Below are 16,397 nucleotides of genomic sequence, written 5' to 3'. Positions count from 1 at the left end.
AGCATTACCAGTTTTGTGGCTCTACTGTTTGGCCTAGCCTCAGTTCCAAGAATTTTTTTCAAAGGTTCTCGGTGCCCTTCTTTCTGTAATCAGAGAATAGGGTTTTGGTATTTCCTTATTTGGACGATATCTTGGTACTTGCTCAGTCTTCTTATTTTCGAAGAATCTCATACGAATCGACTTGTGTTGTTTCTTCAAGTTCATGGTTGGAGGATCAATTTACCAATCAGTTCATTGATTCCTCAGACAAGGGTAACCTTTTTAGGTTTCTAGATAAATTCAGTGTCTATGACTCTGTCCTTGTCAGACAAGAGAAGTTTAACATTGATATCAGCTTGTCAAAACCTTCAGTCACAATCATTCCCTTTGGTAGCCTTATGCATGGAAATGTTGGGTCTTAGGACTGCCGCATCAGATGCGATCTCCTTTGCTCGTTTTCACATGCGACCTCTTCAGCTCTGTATGCTGAACCAATGGTGCAGGGATTACGCAAAGATATCTCAATTAATATCTTTAAACCGATTTTACGACACTCTCTGACATGGTGGACAGATCACCATCGTTTAGTTCAGGGGGCTTCTTTGTTCTTCCGACCTGGACTATAATCTCAACAGATACAAGTCTTACAGGTTGGGGAGCTGTGTGGGGGTATCTGACGGCACAAGGGGTTTGGGAATCTCAGGAGGTGAGATTTCCGATCAATATTTTGGAACTCCGTGCAATTTTCAGAGCTCTTCAGTCTTGGCCTCTTCTGAAGAGAGAGTTGTTCATTGTTTTCAGATAAGACAATGTCACAGCTGTGGCATACATCAATCATCAAGGAGGGACTCACAGTCCTCTGGCTATGAAAGAAGTATCTCGAATTTTGGTTTGGGCGGAATCCAGCTCCTGTCTAATCTCTGCGGTTTTTATCCCAGGTATGGACAATTGGAAAGCGGATTATCTCAGTCGCCAAACGTTGCATCCGGGCGAATGGTCTCTTCACCCAGAGGTATTTCTTCAGATTGTTCAAATGTGGGAACTTCCAGAAATAAATCTGATGGCTTCTCATCTAAACAAGAAACTTCCCAGGTATCTGTCCAGATCCCGGGATCCTCAGGCGAAGGCAGTGGATGCATTTTCACTTCCTTGGAAGTATCATCCTGCCTATATCTTTCCGCCTCTAGTTCTTCTTCCAAGAGTAATCTCCAAGATTCTGAAGGAATGCTCGTTTGTTCTGCTGGTAGCTCCGGCATGGCCTCACAGGTTTTGGTATGCGGATCCTGTCCGGATGGCCTCTTGCCAACCGTGGACTCTTCCGTTAAGACCAGACCTTTTGTCTCAAGGTCCTTTTTTCCATCAGGATCTGAAATCCTTAAATTTAAAGATATGGAGATTGAACGCTTGATTCTTGGTCAAAGAGGTTTCTCTGTCTCTGTGATTAATACTATGTTACAGGCTCGTAAATCTGTATCCAGAGAGATATATTATAGAGTCTGGAAGACCTATATTTCTTGGTGTCTTTCTCATCATTTTTCTTGGCATTCTTTTAGAATACCGAGAATATTACAATTTCTTCAGGATGGTTTAGATAAGGGTTTGTCCGCAAGTTCCTTGAAAGGTCAAATCTCTGCTCTTTCTGTTCTTTTTCACAGAAAGATTGCTATTCTTCCTGATATTCATTGTTTTGTACAAGCTTTGGTTCGTATAAAGCCTGTCATTAAGTCAATTTCTCCTCCTTGGAGTTTGAATTTGGTTCTGGGGGCTCTTCAAGCTCCTCCATTTGAACCTATGCATTCATTGGATATTAAATTACTTTCTTGGAAAGTTTTGTTCCTTTTGGCCATCTCTTCTGCCAGAAGAGTTTCTGAATTATCTGCTCTTTCTTGTGAGTCTCCTTTTCTGATTCTTCATCAGGATAAGGCGGTGTTGCGAACTTCTTTTGAATTTTTACCTAAAGTTGTGAATTCCAACAACATTGGTAGAGAAATTGTGGTTCCTTCATTATGTCCTAATCCTAAGAATTCTAAGGAGAAATCGTTGCATTCTTTGGATGTTGTTAGAGCTTTGAAATATTATGGTGAAGCTACGAAATCTTTCTGTAAGACTTCTAGTCTATTTGTTATCTTTTCCGGTTCTAGGAAAGGCCAGAAAGCTTCTGCCATTTCTTTGGCATCTTGGTTGAAATCTTTAATTCATCTTGCCTATGTTGAGTCGGGTAAAATTCCGCCTCAGAGAATTACAGCTCATTCTACTAGGTCAGTATCTACTTCCTGGGCGTTTAGGAATGAAGCTTCGGTTGACCAGATCTGCAAAGCAGCAACTTGGTCCTCTTTGCATACTTTTACTAAATTCTACCATTTTGATGTATTTTCTTCTTCTGAAGCAGTTTTTGGTAGAAAAGTTCTTCAGGCAGCGGTTTCAGTTTGAATCTTCTGCTTATGTTTTTTGTTAAACTTTATTTTGGGTGTGGATTATTTTCAGCAGGAATTGGCTGTCTTTATTTTATCCCTCCCTCTCTAGTGACTCTTGTGTGGAAAGATCCACATCTTGGGTAGTCATTATCCCATACGTCACTAGCTCATGGACTCTTGTTAATTACATGAAAGAAAACATAATTTATGTAAGAACTTACCTGATAAATTCATTTCTTTCATATTAACAAGAGTCCATGAGGCCCACCCTTTTTTGTGGTGGTTATGATTTTTTTGTATAAAGCACAATTATTCCAATTCCTTATTTTATATGCTTCGCACTTTTTTTCTTATCACCCCACTTCTTGGCTATTCGGTAAACTGATTTGTGGGTGTGGTGAGGGGTGTATTTATAGGCATTTTAAGGTTTGGGAAACTTTGCCCCTCCTGGTAGGAATGTATATCCCATACGTCACTAGCTCATGGACTCTTGTTAATATGAAAGAAATGAATTTATCAGGTAAGTTCTTACATAAATTATGTTTTATTTAGTTTTTTTTCAGTGGCATAATTTAGTGATGAAAAATATTAGTGCCCCCCCCCCGTTTTGTCTGTGCTATTTTTTGTGCCCCCCCTATATATTGTTCCTAGAGTCGCCACTGAGCTTGGGTATTGGTTCCCACTAGTAATTGGAATGACGTTGTGGACTCTCCATGTCATAGGAAAGAAAACAAAATTTATGCATACCTGATACATTTCTTTCTATACTGACATGGAGAGTCCACGCCCCGCCCTCTTTTAAATTATAATTTGGCAGTTTTTTTGAGTAAACCTCCGGCACCTTTTCACCCTTGTGTTTCTTCTTTTTCCATTTTCCTTTGGCTGAATGACTGGGGATTATGGGCAAGCTTTGCTGGGATGCTCTTTGCCTCCTCCTGCTGGTCAGGAGTTGAATATCCCACTAGTAATTGGAATGTCGTTGTGGAATCTCCATGTCCGGGAAAAATTTTAAATTTAGTTTTCTTTCATGTAATTAGCAAGAGTCCATGAGCTAGTGACGTATGGGATATACATTCCTACCAGGAGGGGCAAAGTTTCCCAAACCTCAAAATGCCTATAAATACACCCCTCACCACACCCACAATTCAGTTTTTACAAACTTTGCCTCCGATGGAGGTGGTGAAGTAAGTTTGTGCTAGATTCTACGTTGATATGCGCTCCGCAGCAAGTCGGAGCCCGGTTTTCCTCTCAGCGTGCAGTGAATGTCAGAGGGATGTGAGGAGAGTATTGCCTATTTGAATGCAGTGATCTCCTTCTAAGGGGTCTATTTCATAGGTTCTCTGTTATCGGTCGTAGAGATTCATCTCTTACCTCCCTTTTCAGATCGACAATATACTCTTATATATACCATTACCTCTGCTGATTCTCGTTTCAGTACTGGTTTGGCTATCTGCTATATGTAGATGAGTGTCCTGGGGTAAGTAAGTCTTATTTTCTGTGACACTCCTAGCTATGGTTGGGCACTTTGTTTATAAAGTTCTAAATATATGTATTCAAACATTTATTTGCCTTGACTCAGAATGTTCAACTTTCCTTATTTCCAGACAGTCAGTTTCATATTTGGGATAATGCATTTTAATTTAACATTTTTCTTACCTTAAAATTTGACTTTTTCCCTGTGGGCTGTTAGGCTCGCGGGGGCTGAAAATGCTTCATTTTATTGCGTCATTCTTGGCGCGGACTTTTTTGGCGCAAAAATTCTATTTCCGTTTCCGGCGTCATACGTGTCGCCGGAAGTTGCGTCATTTTTTGACGTTATTTTGCGCCAAAAATGTCGGCGTTCCGGATGTGGCGTCATTTTTGGCGCCAAAAAGCATTTAGGCGCCAAATAATGTGGGCGTCTTATTTGGCGCGAAAAAATATGGGCGTCACTTTTGTCTCCACATTATTTAAGTCTCATTTTTTATTGCTTCTGGTTGCTAGAAGCTTGTTCTTTGGCATTTTTTCCCATTCCTGAAACTGTCATTTAAGGAATTTCATCAATTTTGCTTTATATATATGTTGTTTTTTCTCTTACATATTGCAAGATGTCTCACGTTGCATCTGAGTCAGAAGATACTACAGGAAAATCGCTGTCAAGTGCTGAATCTACCAAAGCTAAGTGTATCTGCTGTAAACTTTTGGTAGCTATTCCTCCAGCTGTTGCTTGTATTGATTGTCATGACAAACTTGTTAAAGCAGATAATATTTCCTTTAGTAAAGTACCATTGCCTGTTGCAGTTCCTTCAACATCTAAGGTGCAGAATGTTCCTGATAATATAAGAGATTTTGTTTCTGAATCCATAAAGAAGGCTATGTCTGTTATTTCTCCTTCTAGTAAACGTAAAAAATCTTTTAAAACTTCTCTCCCTACAGATGAATTTTTAAATGAACATCATCATTCTGATTCTGATGATTCCTCTGGTTCAGAGGATTCTGTCTCAGAGGTTGATGCTGATAAATCTTCATATTTATTTAAAATGGAATTTATTCGTTCTTTACTTAAAGAAGTACTAATTGCTTTAGAAATAGAGGATTCTGGTCCTCTTGATACTAATTCTAAACGTTTAGATAAGGTATTTAAAGCTCCTGTGGTTATTCCAGAAGTTTTTCCTGTTCCTAATGCTATTTCTGCAGTAATTTCCAAAGAATGGGATAATTTGGGTAATTCATTTACTCCTTCTAAACGTTTTAAGCAATTATATCCTGTGCCGTCAGATGGTACTTCGTTTAAGGATCCTCTAGATAGGAAAATTGAGTCCTTTCTAAGAAAAGCTTATCTGTGTTCAGGTAATCTTCTTAGACCTGCTATATCTTTGGCTGATGTTGCTGCAGCTTCAACTTTTTGGTTGGAAACTTTAGCGCAACAAGTAACACATCGTGATTCTCATGATATTATTATTCTTCTTCAGCATGCTAATAATTTTATCTGTGATGCCATTTTTGATATTATCAGAGTTGATGTCAGGTTTATGTCTCTAGCTATTTTAGCTAGAAGAGCTTTATGGCTTAAAACTTGGAATGCTGATATGGCTTCTAAATCAACTTTACTTTCCATTTCTTTCCAGGGTAACAAATTATTTGGTTCTCAGTTGGATTCCATTATTTCAACTGTTACTGGTGGGAAAGGAACTTTTTTACCTCAGGATAAAAAATCTAAAGGTAAAAACAGGGCTAATAATCGTTTTCGTTCCTTTCGTTTCAACAAAGAACAAAAGCCTGATCCTTCATCCTCAGGAGCAGTTTCAGTTTGGAGACCATCTCCAGTCTGGAATAAATCCAAGCCAGCTAGAAAGGCAAAGCCTGCTTCTAAGTCCACATGAAGGTGCGGCCCTCATTCCAGCTCAGCTGGTAGGGGGCAGGTTACGTTTTTTCAAGGAAATTTGGATAAATTCTGTTCACAATCTTTGGATTCAGAGCATTGTTTCAGAAGGGTACAGAATTGGTTTCAAGTTGAGACCTCCTGCAAAGAGATTTTTTCTTTCCCGTGTCCCAGTAAATCCAGTAAAAGCTCAAGCATTTCTGAAATGTGTTTCAGATCTAGAGTTGACTGGAGTAATTATGCCAGTTCCAGTTCCGGAACAGGGGATGGGGTTTTATTCAAATCTCTTCATTGTACCAAAGAAGGAGAATTCTTTCAGACCAGTTCTGGATCTAAAAATATTGAATCGTTATGTAAGGATACCAACGTTCAAGATGGTAACTGTAAGGACTATCTTACCTTTTGTTCAGCAAGGGAATTATATGTCCACAATAGATTTACAGGATGCATATCTGCATATTCCGATTCATCCAGATCATTATCAGTTCCTGAGATTCTCATTTCTGGACAAGCATTACCAGTTTGTGGCTCTGCCGTTTGGCCTAGCTACAGCTCCAAGAATTTTTACAAAGGTTCTCGGTGCCCTGCTGTCTGTAATCAGAGAACAGGGTATTGTGGTATTTCCTTATTTGGACGATATCTTGGTACTTGCTCAGTCTTTACATTTAGCAGAATCTCATACGAATCGACTTGTGTTGTTTCTTCAAGATCATGGTTGGAGGATCAATTTACCAAAAAGTTCTTTGATTCCTCAGACAAGGGTAACCTTTCTGGGTTTCCAGATGGATTCAGTGTCCATGACTCTGTCTTTAACAGACAAGAGACGTCTAAAGTTGATTACAGCTTGTCGAAACCTTCAGTCACAATATTCCCTTCGGTAGCCTTATGCATGGAAATTCTAGGTCTTATGACTGCTGCATCGGACGCGATCCCCTTTGCTCGTTTTCACATGCGACCTCTTCAGCTCTGTATGCTGAAGCAATGGTGCAAGGATTACACGAAGATATCTCAATTAATATCTTTAAAACCGATTGTTCGACACTCTCTAACATGGTGGACAGATCACCATCGTTTAATTCAGGGGGCTTCTTTTGTGCTTCCGACCTGGACTGTAATTTCAACAGATGCAAGTCTCACAGGTTGGGGAGCTGTGTGGGGATCTCTGACGGCACAAGGAGTTTGGGAATCTCAGGAGGTGAGATTACCGATCAATATTTTGGAACTCCGTGCAATTTTCAGAGCTCTTCAGTTTTGGCCTCTTCTGAAGAGAGAATTGTTCATTTGTTTTCAGACAGACAATGTCACAACTGTGGCATACATCAATCATCAAGGAGGGACTCACAGTCCTCTGGCTATGAAAGAAGTATCTCGAATTTTGGTTTGGGCGGAATCCAGCTCCTGTCTAATTTCTGCGGTTCATATCCCAGGTGTAGACAATTGGGAAGCGGATTATCTCAGTCGCCAAACGTTGCATCCGGGCGAATGGTCTCTTCACCCAGAGGTATCTAAACAAGAAACTTCCCAGGTATCTGTCCAGATCCCGGGATCCTCAGGCGGAGGCAGTGGATGCATTATCACTTCCTTGGAAGTATCATCCTGCCTATATCTTTCCGCCTCTAGTTCTTCTTCCAAGAGTAATCTCCAAGATTCTGAAGGAATGCTCGTTTGTTCTGCTGGTAGCTCCGGCATGGCCTCACAGGTTTTGGTATGCGGATCTTGTCCGGATGGCCTCTTGCCAACCGTGGACTCTTCCGTTAAGACCAGACCTTCTGTCACAAGGTCCTTTTTTCCATCAGGATCTGAAATCCTTAAATTTAAAGGTATGGAGATTGAACGCTTGATTCTTGGTCAAAGAGGTTTCTCTGACTCTGTGATTAATACTATGTTACAGGCTCGTAAATCTGTATCTCGAGAGATATATTATAGAGTCTGGAAGACTTATATTTCTTGGTGTCTTTCTCATCATTTTTCCTGGCATTCTTTTAGAATACCGAGAATTTTACAGTTCCTTCAGGATGGTTTAGATAAGGGTTTGTCCGCAAGTTCTTTGAAAGGACAAATCTCTGCTCTTTCTGTTCTTTTTCACAGAAAGATTGCTATTCTTCCTGATATTCATTGTTTTGTACAAGCTTTGGTTCGTATAAAACCTGTCATTAAGTCAATTTCTCCTCCTTGGAGTTTGAATTTGGTTCTGGGAGCTCTTCAAGCTCCTCCGTTTGAACCTATGCATTCATTGGACATTAAATTACTTTCTTGGAAAGTTTTGTTCCTTTTGGCCATCTCTTCTGCCAGAAGAGTTTCTGAATTATCTGCTCTTTCTTGTGAGTCTCCTTTTCTGATTTTTCATCAGGATAAGGCGGTGTTGCGAACTTCTTTTGAATTTTTACCTAAAGTTGTGAATTCCAACAACATTAGTAGAGAAATTGTGGTTCCTTCATTATGTCCTAATCCTAAGAATTCTAAGGAGAAATCATTGCATTCTTTGGATGTAGTTAGAGCTTTGAAATATTATGTTGAAGCTACGAAATCTTTTCGTAAGACTTCTAGTCTATTTGTTATCTTTTCCGGTTCTAGAAAAGGCCAGAAAGCTTCTGCCATTTCTTTGGCATCTTGGTTGAAATCTTTAATTCATCTTGCCTATGTTGAGTCGGGTAAAACTCCGCCTCAGAGAATTACAGCTCATTCTACTAGGTCAGTTTCTACTTCCTGGGCGTTTAGGAATGAAGCTTCGGTTGACCAGATCTGCAAAGCAGCAACTTGGTCCTCTTTGCATACTTTTACTAAATTCTACCATTTTGATGTATTTTCTTCTTCTGAAGCAGTTTTTGGTAGAAAAGTACTTCAGGCAGCGGTTTCAGTTTGAATCTTCTGCTTATGTTTTTCGTTAAACTTTATTTTGGGTGTGGATTATTTTCAGCAGGAATTGGCTGTCTTTATTTTATCCCTCCCTCTCTAGTGACTCTTGTGTGGAAAGATCCACATCTTGGGTAGTCATTATCCCATACGTCACTAGCTCATGCACTCTTGCTAATTACATGAAAGAAAACATAATTTATGTAAGAACTTACCTGATAAATTCATTTCTTTCATATTAGCAAGAGTCCATGAGGCCCGCCCTTTTTTTGTGGTGGTTATGATTTTGTATAAAGCACAATTATTCCAATTCCTTATTTTATATGCTTTCGCACTTTTTTATCACCCCACTTCTTGGCTATTCGTTAAACTGAATTGTGGGTGTGGTGAGGGGTGTATTTATAGGCATTTTGAGGTTTGGGAAACTTTGCCCCTCCTGGTAGGAATGTATATCCCATATGTCACTAGCTCATGGACTCTTGCTAATATGAAAGAAATTAATTTATCAGGTAAGTTCTTACATAAATTATGTTTTTTCCCTGCATGTCATAATCTCCTCTGTCCGTATCTTTTTTTTGTGTGTGTGTGTGTGTGTACTGTCTTTCTGAGGGTACTGTGTATACAAAATATTAAAAGTGATATAAAACTACCTTTAGGTTGCATGAATAAGCTTTATTATGACATGTAAATATTGCCTAAATAACACAAGATATTGTTTAAATTTAGTTCCATCCCCTCTTCATTTTAAATATGTAAATATTTTGAAATCCAAACTTTTCCAAAATCCAAACCTTTTCCGGTCCCAAGCAGTCTCTTTAACATCAAATAGGTTTCATTGCTGATTATATGCTCAAATAGAACAATGAATGTTTCAAATGAGCTATCTGATGCATAGCTTCTGGCACTTGGGCACCTGTGCACAGTGTAACCAGATGGCTACTCATTAATGTGCCCTACCTCTTAGCATACCAATTAACTTGTGCTATGATTTGATAGGGGCACCCATACACTGCACAGCAGGTCTCTTTTAACATGAAATAAACACAAGGATATGAACATTTATCTGACAACCAGGTTCCGTAGGTGAGAATTTAGATGAACTAACTCTTGCCACTTGTTTTAAAAATATGTGGGGACAATATCCAATAATTAGAAAGCATGATTTAGTATAGTATATGATATTTTCAAACAAAATTATATATATTTGGCTTTGCTTACCGGTCATGTAACAGCAGGATTATACTCCCTGTATATCATATATATATATATATATATATATATATATATATATATATATATATATATATATATATATATATATATATATATATATATATATATATATATATATATATATATATATATATATATAACAACCTCTCCTTTCTTAAAAAAAAACACTAAACACATTTCATGCACCTCTCTCTAATCACAGGAGCTGCGATTATGGAACCTAGATTACCATGCAGGTATCTGTAGGAGAGTTTCTGCACATGGTCAAACCGGTCAGTACTGGAATGTAGTGAAAGGTAGATTTTAACGAGGCACATCCATGACTAGAGGGAGATAGGGAATAACCTCAATACTATTCTCATAAAATGTATTTAGTGTTTAATGTCCCTGTAAGTAAACTAGGTTGTCTTAGTTCTATGCATGTAATAAAACAACTTTACTAAGGATCAAAGGTGACAATAGCACAACACAAAAATAATATAGCTATAACTTGAAATCACTCGATTGTTCATGTGATCGTGTGATTTCAATGATGAGATCGGGTCGGGAGGGGAGTGCCTATGACACTAGGCACTCCCTTCATCCCACGATCCTATTTACCAAGCCGCTATGACTTAAAAGGACAGTTAACACCAGAATTTTTGTTGTTTAAAAAAAAATAAAAAATAATCCCATTATTACCCATTCCCCAGTTTTGCATAACCAACACAGTTATAATAATACACGTTTTACCTCTGTAATTACCTTGTATCTAAGCTTCTGCTGACTGCCCCCTTATTTCAGTTCTTTTGACAGACATGCATTTTAGCCAATCAGTGCTCACTCCTAGGTCACTTCACGTGCATGAGCTCAATGTTATCTATATTACACAAATGAACTAATGCCCTCTAGTGGTCAAAATGCATTCAGATTAGAGGTAGTCTTCAAGGTCTAAGAAATAAGCATATGAACCTCCTAGATTTAGCTTTCATCTAAGAATACCAAGAGAACAAAGCAAAATTGGTGATAAAAGTAAATTGGGAAGTTTTTTATAATTACACCCCTATCTGAATCATGAAAGTTTTTCTTGGACTTGACTTTAAGTACAGTAAAAACGGCTAGGACTTTCCTTGCAGGCCAGTATTTATGCAATTTTTTTTACATATATATATACAGTATATATATATATATATATATATATATATATATATATATATATATATATATATATGTGTGTGTGTATATATTTCTTTTAATTATTTCTTTTAATTAGATTTTTTCTTTATAGAATAACTTTGCTTGTTTCGTTTAACTCAAGATCCAATAATAATAGTTGAAAAATTACATGCTCTAATTTGTAAGAGCGACCCTGCACTACTATTATGTCTAACCCCAACTAACACATAGTTTGAGTGCTTGGGACCCGTAGAGCACTGCTAGTCCCAAGCGAAACAGCTGAGTCATGTAATTAGTGCTCGGAACTAGCAATGCTATGCAGGTCCCAAGCGGTGCTTCTACTGTGTGTTTGCTGAGGTTAGATACATAACAGGGCAGGGTTGTTATTCTTAACATGACATGCTCTAACAAATTAAAGCATTCAGTTTTTATACTATTATGGCTTTTTAAATTTGCTTACATCGGGACTTTGTTTGGATGTGTCAATCTGCATCTATCCTCTATCTAATCTATTTTAAGTATAGGAAGATAAGTAGTGTAGAATAACCCATCACACCACCATGTGCTCCAAACAAGCAGCTTTAGGTGACATTCATCATTATAATAACAATTCACAAAATGCCTCCATTGTTCAAGGCTTACAGATCCGAAATTGGACTTTATTTATGTGTTTAGCTTCTTTGTAGAAGGGCCAGTCCATCTTAAGTGGTCCAATAATTATAAAGTAGTTTGTTTGACCATTTTTAATTTCCCCCACTGGCTGATAAACAGTACTCCTCACTGCTTTATTGATGGATAGTGACATACCTTACAAACAGTCAGCAAAGTATTGCATCTACTTAAAAATATTATTTAAAGGTATCTCATGGTCGCAAGATGATAAAATATAATGAAATAGAAGAAGTATATTGCATATATTTAACTACATTTGCGGATTGAAAGAAGTAAGTAAAGTAGTTTACCAATAACGTATTTAATGAAAAATGACAACAAAATGTTATCTTGAAGAAACCATATTTCTCAAGATGGAGCGTGTCAGAAATATGTTTTATCCGCTCTGTCATGGTAGCAGGAATTGTCTTTTTCCACTCTCTTGCTATCAAGTTTTTGGCTGAATTGAGAGAAAATTGCATCAATTTGAGTCTTATTTTGCAAGGGAATTTGGGGGGTCAAGTGTGAATGAGTTTCCAAAGAGTAATTTAAGAAATCTCTCCACTGATGTCCAGAATATTTGAAGTCATGGGCATGTCCACCATATGTGGGTCAATGCGCCTTTTGCACCATACCCTCTCTAGCACCTGTCAAATGAATTAGGATAAATGCTTTTGATGTGGGTGGGCATTGGATATCATCTTGTAATAATGTCACAATATAACTCTATGGGGCCGATTTATCAACCCTCTGTCGGACATGATCCCATCAGCGGATCATGTCCGACAGACATCGCTGAATGCGTAGAGCAATACGCTCTCCGCATTCAGCATTGCACCAGCAGCTCTTGTGAACTGCTGGTGCAACACCGCCCCCTGAAGATTTGCGGCCAATCGGTCGCTAGCAGGGGGTGTCAATCAACCCGATCGTATTCGATTGGTTTGATTTCCCACGATCTCTGTCCACCTCCTCAGAGCAGGCAGACATGTTATGGAGCAGCGGTCTTTAGACCACTGCTTTATAACTGGTGAGCCTGAAGACTCGCCAGAAACACGGGCCTTCAAGCTCCATACAGAGCTTGATAAATAGGCCCCTATAAGTTTAGTAGATGTTGATGACTTCCTAGTGTTATTAATTATAGGTTTGCAATCTATTGAGTCTGGGTCTTTCTCTAGTTCTCTATGCTAACGCTGAGTATAATGTGGTCTTAATTTGTTTTCATCTAGTTTTTTTTTTTTGCTATGGAAAGGGTATGTTGCATTTGTCCCTATAACATACAGATGTGTAGTGCATACAATTTTAAACTGCTTTCCAATTTACTTCTCAAATTAATTTGCTTCATTCTCTTGGTATCCTTTGTTGAAGGAGACACAATTCACTATTGGGAGCTAGCTGAAAACCTTGGGGTAACAAATGACAAAAGAGGCATATATGTGCAGCCTCCAATCAGCTCCCAGCAGTGCACTGCTGCTTCTGAGTCTACCTAGGTATCCTTTTAAACCAAGGATACCAAGAGAATGAAGCAAAGCAAATTAAATTCTAAACACCATTGCAATTTCTATTATCAAATCACATGCTTTAGCTGAATCATGAAAGTTTAATTTTGACTTTACTATCTTAAAGTGAAAGTAAATCCTAGCGTTTTACAAACGCTAGGATTTACTATTGAAACAAATAAAGGGCACTTTCATTCATGAAGTATAAGATACTTCATGTAGAAAGCTCCTTTATTTGTTTCAACCGATCGCCGCTCTTAGCTCTTACAGCAGCGCATGGCTAAAACATTTTTTGGCTAAGAGCTGACGTTTTCACCTCTTAGCCAATAGCCGTGCGGTAAATCCGGCTCCCATGGGCACCAAGCCGGATTTACTGCATGTTTCCTAAGAGGGGAAAACGTCACCTCTTAGCCAAAAAATTTTGATAATAGAAATTGTCCCTTTTGGACAGGTAAAATCTAGACCAAAATTAAAACAAATAATAAATAGGGTTAGTTTATCAAGCACTTGAAATATACATTGTATCTACTAGCTCCTACATTTTCTACAATAACGTAAAAAAAAAATCAGCTTCAAATCAGCAATGCACAACTAAAACCTAGTTGAACACATATTGTGAGCCAATGACAAAAAGCATGTGTGAATCCACCAATCACCAGGTAGCTCACAGTGGTGCATTGTTGTTCCTGAGTCTACCTATGTATGAGTTGCAACTAAATACACCAAGAGAACAGAGCAAGTTTGACAAATTAAACTGAAAAGTCTCTTAAAAAACTGTCCATTCTGTTAGAATCATTAAAGTTATAAGGGACAGTCTAGTCAACTTTAAACTTTCATGATTCAGATAGGGTATGCGATTTTAAACAACTTTCCAATTTACTTTTATCATCAAATTTGCTTTGTCCTCTTGGTATTTTTTGTTGAAAGCTAAATCTAGGTAGGTTCATATGCCAATTTCTAAGCCCTTGAAGGCTGCCTCTTATCTGAATGCATTTGACAGTTCTTTCACAACTAGAGGGTGTTAGCTCATGTGTGCCATATAGATAACATTGTTCTCACGCCAGAGCAGTTACTTATGAGAGGGCACTGATTGGCTACAATGCAAGTTTGTCAAAAGAACTGAAATATGGGGGCAGTCTGCAGAGACTTAAATACAAGGTAATCACAGAGGTAAAGTATATTAATATAACCGTGTTGGTTATGCAAAACTGGGGAATGGGCAATAAAGAGATTTTCTATCTTTTTAAACAATAACAATTCTGAAGTAGACTGTCCCTTTTAATTTTCACTTTCATGTCCCTTTAAAATGTAAGGTGTTCTATTATGGTTTCCAAATTATTATAGTTAAAGTATGCGTGTGCAGTTCAATTTAGACGAGACTGTGATTTACAACAAACTACTACTGCAAAGAAGAAAAAAACACTTCTAAAAGACAGAAAGAGAATTCTGAGAATATCAGACTACACGTCCCAACATGCTTAGCGTCTATTTCCTGCTCAGTTCGGCATCCAATAGAAAATATGCCAATTACCATATCCAGGTCTTAGAAGTTCTTCTTGGCTTTTGTTTACCCTTTGAGAGCCAATAAGTAGATTTGCTACTTTTTTCATTATTTATAAACGTTCAACAAGAACTTAGTCCTCAAAGTGATCATCACCATTGTTTTCCTATGCCTCAATATTTCATAAGGGGACTCTGTACTATTCCTGTGTCTTGCACGCTGGGAGTGGTTTCATTTTTCTGATGAGCCACACTTAGCATTGACAGAGTTAATCCTGAGTATGCAAAGTTGCTGCTGCGAGTTAGTTAGTGAGCTGTCATGTGCCGAGGAACAGAGAAACAAAACAGTTCAATGTTCAGTGTGTGCGTCAGTCGCAAGGAACTAAGTGACAGAACTGAAGACAGTCATATATCGATTTGTGAGTGCCAGACAGACTATATGTGAGTACGCAGTGTGTGTCTATGTATGACTTGCCATGTAGGAGATCACAGCCCATTGCTGGTTATATGAACAGTATATGTGTGTGTGTGTATATATATATATATATATATATATATATATATATATATATATATATATATATATATATATATATATATATATATATATATATATGTGTGTGTGAAATTGACTTTTTTGGATGTATGTCAATATTATAGTGCAGTGCACAGTGTGCCTATATACAGTAGTTGACACATTACACAGATCTGTGTATACTTTAAAAAATAATAATAATGAAAGTTCATACTGCTGCATATATTCTGTGTTTTATGTGTGTGTATTTGAATATTATATAATAATATAATAATACTATACTGTTTGTTTACTGCATTAAACAGTTGTTTATATTAAAAATATCAGGGAATGCTTATTTGTGCCCTATTTGTTAAAAAGGATCAACCTCAGATAAGCTAACAATAAAAAAATGTGATTTGCTCAGTAAAAAACATCTAATATATTTAGAAAAAAATGCCTTCCTAAAAGGAGGAAACTAAAAATGTGCACACTGTGTCCCTTGTAGTTCTTAAAGGGATATTATGGTCAAAACCCAAATGCACATAGATGAATTGCTTAATTGAAGAGAAACATATTTGCAACATACATGAATTGGCAAAAATGTTTCTTGTAAAAAGTTATCGCTGCTTTAGTGTTGACATTTTTTTTTGCACGTGCATGTGAAACATAGCTAAATATTCTCATTGCACCAGCATTTTAAATACTGCAGCTGCTCAGAGCACCGGTAGGGCTTGTATTATGTGAGCAATTAACAAATCGAGTCATTACCAGGTGGTGGAAGCACCTTAGGCTCTTTGAGAAAGTGTTGTGTTTAAAATGCTTGTACACGGTGCATACTTAAATACACTTTTAAAACAGCTATAGCTTTTATTAAAAGTATTTCTGCTAATACATGTATATTACAAAGATACTCAAAACTGAAATGCATCCATGTGGATTTTTGCTGGAATGTCCCTTTAAATCATGTACCTTGTATGTGTATATATATATATATATATATATATATATATATATATATATATATATATATATATATATATATATATATATATATATATAATGTTACCGCTAAAGTGCAGAAATCATTTATTCTGCAGATTATCTAGGTCAGTGTTTTTCAACCAGTGTGCCGTGAGAGATCCTCAGGTGTGCCACGGCAGACTGACAACAGTGTGACATATTTTTTAAACTTTGCTTGTTTTTAACTCCCAGTGCAGGGGTAGTTTGTAGGAGGCATG

The 16,397-nt window shown here is 37.5% G+C and overlaps 1 protein-coding gene across 1 annotated transcript in view; it reads left to right on the top strand.

Annotated features, from left to right (window-relative positions):
- The first annotated feature begins 14,683 nt into the window (after positions 1-14,683).
- The window catches only part of LOC128663776 (uncharacterized), a 51,849-nt gene continuing 50,135 nt past the window's right edge, over positions 14,684-16,397 (top strand). The window contains exon 1 of the mRNA XM_053718273.1: positions 14,684-15,083. The gene's annotated coding sequence lies outside the window, so the exon portion shown is untranslated. The remainder of the gene's footprint in view (positions 15,084-16,397) is intronic.

Source organism: Bombina bombina, chromosome 6 (genome assembly GCF_027579735.1).
Source record: "Bombina bombina isolate aBomBom1 chromosome 6, aBomBom1.pri, whole genome shotgun sequence".
Lineage (NCBI taxonomy): Eukaryota > Metazoa > Chordata > Amphibia > Anura > Bombinatoridae > Bombina > Bombina bombina.
The sequence above is the reverse complement of the archived record's forward strand: the minus strand, read 5'-3'. Positions and strand labels throughout refer to the sequence as shown.